Consider the following 7,535-nt stretch of genomic DNA (forward strand, 5'->3'; position numbering starts at 1 on the left):
GACTCCACAGTCAATTAGCATGAGAACAGAATCTATCAGTCTTTCTCTAAAAACGAAATTCAGAATCTCTTCCACACTCTCCACAGTGTGGTGTGAATTCTCTTGGCATGTTACTGGGCAAAAGGAAAGGATTAATGAATGTGGCTACTTCTTTTAACAAGTTCCGATAACTGCTTCCTAAACCTTGTGTTTTCACATCAATTAAATACAGTGAGCACTGAAATCAACCCAAGGGAACAGCAGAGCCATCCTGAGATGTTTGTGTTGAATGAGGATGGTGCCTGCCAAAAAGTCAAATGTGGATATAATTTTATAACACCATTTTATAATTAAAGTCATAAGTGAGGTTTCCTGCTATTGTTTAAAAATGTGCCACGATAAATTTAAGTCAAAGATACGGACGAAGAGAAGGTCTGCAAAGGAACAGATGAGGAAGCAACTGAAATGGTAGAGGATGTGGCTTGGTGCGGGGAAAGAAACACATGCAAACAATTTTAGTGAGGTAACTACATTTATTGTAGACAGAGTGCTGCTTTAGAAACTATAACCACTCAGAAATGGTTTTCATTCATGTCATACTGAGGTTAACTTGTTGGTGTTGTTTGTCTATAGCAAGACTTTGTTTTCTTTTACCAGTATAGTAATTTAATACACTTATTTAGTGGCAAAACCGCATCTTCTGACCAAACACTCACCAAAAAAAAGGCTCCAAAAACTGAACCAAAGATTCTGATCTCGGCGTGTGGAAGTCCACAGTAGTTAACGCTGCCAGGTTTGGCAAATAAAAATACAGAATACCCAGCTAAATTTGAATTTCAGATAAGTAACACATGTATATTTAGTATAAGCATGTCCGGGACACACTTATACAACAGTCAGATTTAACTGGGTGTTCTGTATTTTATCTGGCAACCTTAATACAAGTACAACTATGACTTTTTGGCAATGGGAATTGTGTTTTAGATATATCTGAAGAAGAGGAAGTTTAAGCAAGCAGAGCAGCTCATGTCATTAGCTTAACTTTGCCATGCCATCTCTTCACATTTCTAACGTCCACATCAAGGAGTGATGATGTCTCTCAAATCATGTGGAAGGTTTTGCTTGCCATTGGAGAAATGTTGACTCATGTACATGGATAGATTTGATCATTAGGATTTTGGTAAGTCATGTTCGTGTAATGTAAAAGCTGTTCCCAATGTATCAATCCATTCATCTTGTCTCTAATACAAGCCATGTGTTTCATATTGGAGATGAAAAGACATTAATCAGAATCCCCCTTCAACCAGTCCAAAGGGATGCAAAAATCTGTGGTTATACTTCAAATGTCAAGATATGGGGAAATGGGTAATAACATCTAAAGCCTAGCACATGTAATTCACATGGTCGTTACGGTTGCTGTGAAGAATGTCAGGAGCGAGAGGCCATGTGCCATAAACCAGTGTCTGCTCAAAGGACACCAGCTGGAAGGAGCGCAGGCCTACGTCTGCTTTTCCTCATCAGACACAAATCCAGTTGTATTTCCCGAAGAGGAAGGAATTCTCACCTAAGTGCAGGTTTGTTGTCCTTTAAGAGTAGAGGTAGAAGAAACATGTAGCCATCTCCAACTGGACTCATTTATGGTGGGTCAATGTTTCCAATTGTGGCTACACATTGGAGATTTAAAAACTCTCAATAAAAAGCCCCACACCAAGTCAATTAAATCGCAGTCTCAGGGGTTGGGACCCAAGATCCATTGATATCAAAACTCTCTAGGTGGTGTCAGTGTGCAGGCGGGTTTGAGAATAACAGGATCATCAAAGGGACTATTTATTACAGATATGGAACACATACTGATTTATTGTTGCTTGATTTTTAAAATAATTTGTTATGTTGAATTGGAGAGTTGTTCCATAAACATTTGCTAGTTCATCATGTTCGACTTGTCCTGTTAAGACGGGTTTCTTTTTTGCTCTTGGTAGAAAAATGGCAACCCAAACCCAACAGCTAACTTGTATTAAGATGCCAAGATGAAGACTGGATAGGTGAAAGGTACCAGGCACTCAGATAGTTGGTCATATTGGGTCTCTTCTGTAGAAGACATTTAACATAGGTTCTGGGGCCTGGGGAGGTGGCTCAGTGGGTAAAGAGCTAGATGCTCAAGCATGAGGATCTAAGTTCAGATACCCAAGTGAAAAGGCAGGTGTGATGCTGCACTCATGGAACCCTAGCACTAGGGAGGCAAAAATAGGAGGATCCCTGGAGCTCACTGTCCAGCCTGTCTAGCCAACCAGGGAACTCTAGGTTTAGAGAGAGACCCTGTTGCAAACATTGAGTTAGAGAAGTATTTGAGGAAGTCACCTAACATTGACTATGACCTCTGCAGGTGCATGTATAGATTCTCTCACCCCCAACATGTACACAGACACACAGACACACAGACATGCACGCACACAGGCATGCACACCAACTTACTAAATGAACAAAAACAACAAAAGGATTAAGTATTGGTTCTGAAAAGTGGCCCTTGAGCCAGCAGCCTCAGTGATGCTGAGATACATGCCACAAATGTGGTTTCTCAGCCCCTATCTTAGAGTCTCTGGGTGTGGAGAAATCTGTAACAACCATGGTCATTTTTTCAAATATCAGCTTACAATAGTCTTTAGAAATTAATAAATTTTGAATTCATTTAAAATAACGTACTTTCAACTCTTATGTGCTTTTCATTTAAAGTACATCTAGAGGCATATTTAAAAATTCTGTCTTGAGTGGGGCTGGTTTCCATTCTATCTTCAGGTATTGAATTTTAATAACCTGACACAGATCATCTTCAGTTCCGAGTTTAACTGAAGATTTCCTGCAGGCTGTAGACAGATTTCACAACTTCCCCAGACTTTTGAGAAGAAGATGCTTCATTGCGGGAATGCATGTCTGTGTCTCTAAAGGAAGCCTTGCTAATTCAGCTGTTTATTCAAACCATGCTCATTATGGCTAGAAGTGTGAAAGCTGCTCACTCCAGCTGCTCTTTGATCAGCGTTGTTATTCCACAGGTTTCAAGATGATGTCTTTGCATTATTTCACTAACCCATAACATTTTATTAGAGTGCATTTTTCTTGCTACTTTTGTCATGGATTCTCTTTTGCTTGGTACTTAACTTATTGGCCATATCTTTGTCTCTCTTTGTATTTCTTCTCATACACTAGATGTGTCTCTCCAGTAGCTTATGTAGCTGGTGATGTTGTTTAGTGGTAGAGTGTTTGCCCACCCCAGGGAAGTTCCTGGGCTTGACTGACTCCAAGCCCGGGCAAAATCTTCTAACTTATACAGTGGTGAGTATTCCCCTATTTGTTAGCTTTAGCCCAATTTAAAATGTCCATATTTTTAACATTAAGCTCAAGCTATTCATAATTACTGTGATTAAAAAATTACACCATACGGTATCCAGCGCAGGGGACCCTGCATCATCTATAATGAAGATAATGGTATCATCAAGGCCCTCAGAAACATCCCTGGTATTACTCTGCTTAATGTAAGCAAGCTGACCATTTTGAAACTTGCTCCTGTTGGGTATGTGGGACGCTTCTGCATTTGGACTGAGGGTGCCTTCAGGAAGTTAGATGAGCTGTATGGCACTTGGCGTAAGGCTGCCTCCCTCAAGAGTAACTATAACCTTCCCATGCACAAGATGATGAACACAGACCTTAGCAGAATCTTGAAAAGCCCAGAGATCCAAAGAGCCCTCCGAGCACAACGCAAGAAGATTCATCGTAGAGTCTTGAAGAAGAATCCACTAAAGAACCTGAGAAACATGTTGAAGCTGAACCCTTATGCAAAGACAATGCGCAGGAATACCATTCTTTGCTAGGTCAGAAATCACAAACTCTGGGTGAAGAAACTGGAAGCAGCAGCAGCAGCCCTGGCAGCCAAATCAGAGAAAGGGGCAGCAGACAAGAAGTCTACAGAGAGTAAGAAAGAAAAGAAGCCTGTGGATGTCAAGAAGCTGAAGAAGCCTGCAGGGGAAAAGGCTGCAACCACCAAGAAGCCAGCAGCTGGGAAGAAACCAGCAGAGAAGAAACCTACCACAGAGGAGAAAAAACCTGCTGCTTAACTATTGAAATCTGTTTCATTCCATAGTGCAGAGATAGCCTATCTGAATAAAAAATCTGATCAAAGATACAGTGAAAAAAATTACACCATATTTTTGGTTACTATATTTCTGCTGCTTCATTTATTTATTTTTATTTTTATTTATTTATTATTATTTCACTATTATATGTGTATGGGTGTTTTGCTTGCATATGTGTTTGTGTACCATGTGCATGCCAGGTGTTACAAAGGTCAGGAAAGGGCATCGCATCCCCTGGAACTGGAGTTACAGATAGTTGTGTTATAGAATATTAGTTTAAGATGTGTTACATTCCTTTATGCTGTGAAATATTTGTTTAATGATGCAAACATGTGTTTCATTCTTTTATATTGAATCTATTTAACTCTGCAAAGCTGTGTTACTTTGCCTGCCTAAAACCCTGATCTAATTAAGAGCTGAACAGCCAATAGGTAGGCAGGAGAGAGAACTAGATGGGGCTGGTGGGTAGAGAGAATAAATAGGAGAAATCTAGGAAAGAGAGGAGTAAGAAAAGGAGGAGAGGAAGACATCAGGGGCCAGTCACCGAGCTACACAGTCAGCCATGGAGTAAGAAGGAAATAAAAATATATAGAATAAAGAAAGGTAAAAAGCCCAGAGGCAAAACATAGTTAAAGAGAAATGGGATAATTTAAGTTAGAAAAGCTGACTAGAAACAACCAAGCTAAGGCCAGGCATTCATAAGTAAGAATAAGTCTCTGAGTATTTATTTGGGAGCTGGGTGGAGGGCCCTCAGAAAGAAAAAAACCTCAAAACTCTAGCTGTGATCTGCCATGTGGGTCCTAGAAATCAAAACTCTGTCTTCTGGAAGAGCAGCCAGTGCTTTTCTTAACCACTGAGCCATCTCTTCTCCCAAAACAGGATCGTATAGTTTATGTTTTTGCTTAAAATGTGCTGTGAAATGACATGTAAAATAATTTAGAACCATGGTTGTGAGTTATTTGGCGTTTTCCCTGGAAGAGAGGCTCTAACTCTCCTTTGAACTATGGGCCACTTCTAGCAAAGGGACTGTGAGAATGTGACATGAAAGGCTTCAGAAGCCAGCCCACTAAAGGCATCATGGCTCTCACCTAGAGCTCTCTCCTTGTTGCTTTCTCTCTTCTTCTGTCTCTTTTAGAACCAAGCCACGTGTAGCTTCATGGAGCGGCCATGCCTAGGAGTCCTGGATATGATCTTTAGCTGGGATTCCAGAAGAGGGCTAACACGCATTGCTTGATGTTTGGTCTCTCAAATAGTAGGGTTATAAGGTAAAATATTATAGTAATCTTCAATTTATTTACAAAAAATGAAAGAGGAGGTATAAATTTGCTAAAGATCTTACTTTGCTCAGGTTATAGGTTCTATTGATTAATTATTGATATTATGGTATTTGTGTAAACGTTTAAAAATAAACTAATAGAAAAACAAGAACATGATGCTATGCTATTGGTTGACAATTCAGAATTTGCATAGGTGACAAGAGACGGGGATAATGTTCTCATTCCTTATGGCCTGAGCACACCTAAGCATGGAGTCCTAGGAGCAGGCCTGGAAGGGTAGGTCCTTCTCATGTCCCAGTCTGTCTTCTAGCTCTCTATTTCCCAACTGGTCAGGATATGAGGAAGCTCTGTCATGTGCTCTTGTTGCTACAGTTCCTTGCCTCAGATATTATAGAATCTAAAACCACAGAGCTCTGTCTCTCTCTTAAGTGGTTGCTTTAGGGTATTTTCCCAATAGTCCTGTGACTGATACAGGAAAGGGTTGTGGATGGACTGGAGTTTCATCTCACCTTGATAGCAAAGAGGTGACTCATCAGGTTCGAGTTAGCTCAATGGGCTGACACTGAGTACTTGGCTGCTAAGACAGGCTTCCCTAATTTCTTCTAACACGTCTCCTTTCCTGGCTGGGGAGATTCTATGGTTGTTATTACAATAACTATTGTCTCAAAGATGTTCCCATTTCTGTGACTCTTTAAAATACAGAATATCATGGATTCATGCTCCCAATCTGTCCGGCTACTTATTTGCCGCGTTCACACACTTCACTCTGTGCCAGGATTGAGTTCTTGGTAAATAAGATGTTTGGAGATTGTGTATACTCTACTACTTGTAATTCCTTTGCTGTGACAAGATGTTCGGTTCTGTGTGCTTGGTACTATGCTGTGGAGTTGGGGCACATTTGTGTGACAAGCTGGCTGACCTGGCCAGCACAGAGGGGTTTTACTTTAGCTCAGGGTTATGTTTCTCAGTGTCTTCTCACTGCTGCCTCTACCTTTGGTTTCTTGTTATTACAGATTTGATTTTTTTCTTGGACCATAAATTTTGAGCTGGAGTTTTCTTTTTTACACTCAGTTTAGAAGATATTCATTGTGACTACCTTTTTTATGTGTTTCAGATATTTAGTGGTGTGCTTGCTGTATTTTCAAATGATCCTACACCCAGTGTCTTCAGACAGTGTTCATACAGTAGCTCATGGTTCCTGCACAGGTTTGGATTTGAGGAGGTTATTCTTCATTTGACCTTTCTTGAACATAAAGATCCACAATAATATTCTCCACTTTACATATTTTCCCAGTTGATACCATATCTCAACAAACTGAAAATTATGCTCTCTCTGGTTAAGCTGGGGAGAGTACTGTGAATTGTTCAGTTGGTGGAGTCTAGTAGAAAACACTGCATGTGACTTTCATCATGCTACAGATAGTCAAGACCAGTATGACATTTCACTTTTAGTGGAGATTCCAGGTCATAGACAACACACACTTGCTAGCCATGTAGGTGACTCAGCTTGGGTGAAAATCCTTTAGCCTTTAGCCAAGTCTACTTCAGTGGAGGCCATATGGATCATCTCATGGAGATGCCAAGGTCTGTCCTAATTGAAGACACGTGAGCAAAAGAAACACTGCTTACTGTCTAGAGCTACCAAATTTAGGATCAGTTCCTTATGCATTGGTGGATTAGTCAGAAAGGCCCTTTTAAGGTCAGAAGGTAGCCTAGAGGTGGATAGCAGCAACGCTGTGTTCTTGCACACAGCCTTTTTCTAACCCGCGAGCTTGTGCACACATGTAGTCCGGTGTGGCATTGAACCTGTAATCCTCCTGCCTCAGCTTCCTGAATGCCGGGATGTCAGGTGTGTAGTACCACACTCAGCTTCTACTGTTGTATTTGATACACATTCTGCTATCTTTGTAAATACTTATTACAAAACCAAATGAATATATACTGTAAAGTGAAGGTAAGTGACTTTTTGTAGTCTATTTCCTGTGACTTGAATACTCTCTCCTCTCCCAAGGTGGATCACACCTTCCCATCCACTCAAAACTCTCTTTAAATGTGGTTCCTTCATGGCCCCAGGCAGAGTTAGTGAATCTCTGCTTTGGCTGCCTCTGTATGTTCCTCTTGTCTCATTGTTGTGTTGGGCATTTAGTGCTTTCCT

The 7,535-nt window shown here is 40.6% G+C and overlaps 1 pseudogene; it reads left to right on the forward strand.

The window, feature by feature from the left end:
- Positions 1-3,404: 3,404 nt before the first annotated feature.
- On the forward strand, positions 3,405-4,085 carry LOC101829872 (annotated as a pseudogene).
- Positions 4,086-7,535: the final 3,450 nt, after the last annotated feature.

The sequence above is a fragment of the Mesocricetus auratus genome, unplaced genomic scaffold (genome assembly GCF_017639785.1).
Source record: "Mesocricetus auratus isolate SY011 unplaced genomic scaffold, BCM_Maur_2.0 Super-Scaffold_100004, whole genome shotgun sequence".
Classification (NCBI taxonomy): domain Eukaryota; kingdom Metazoa; phylum Chordata; class Mammalia; order Rodentia; family Cricetidae; genus Mesocricetus; species Mesocricetus auratus.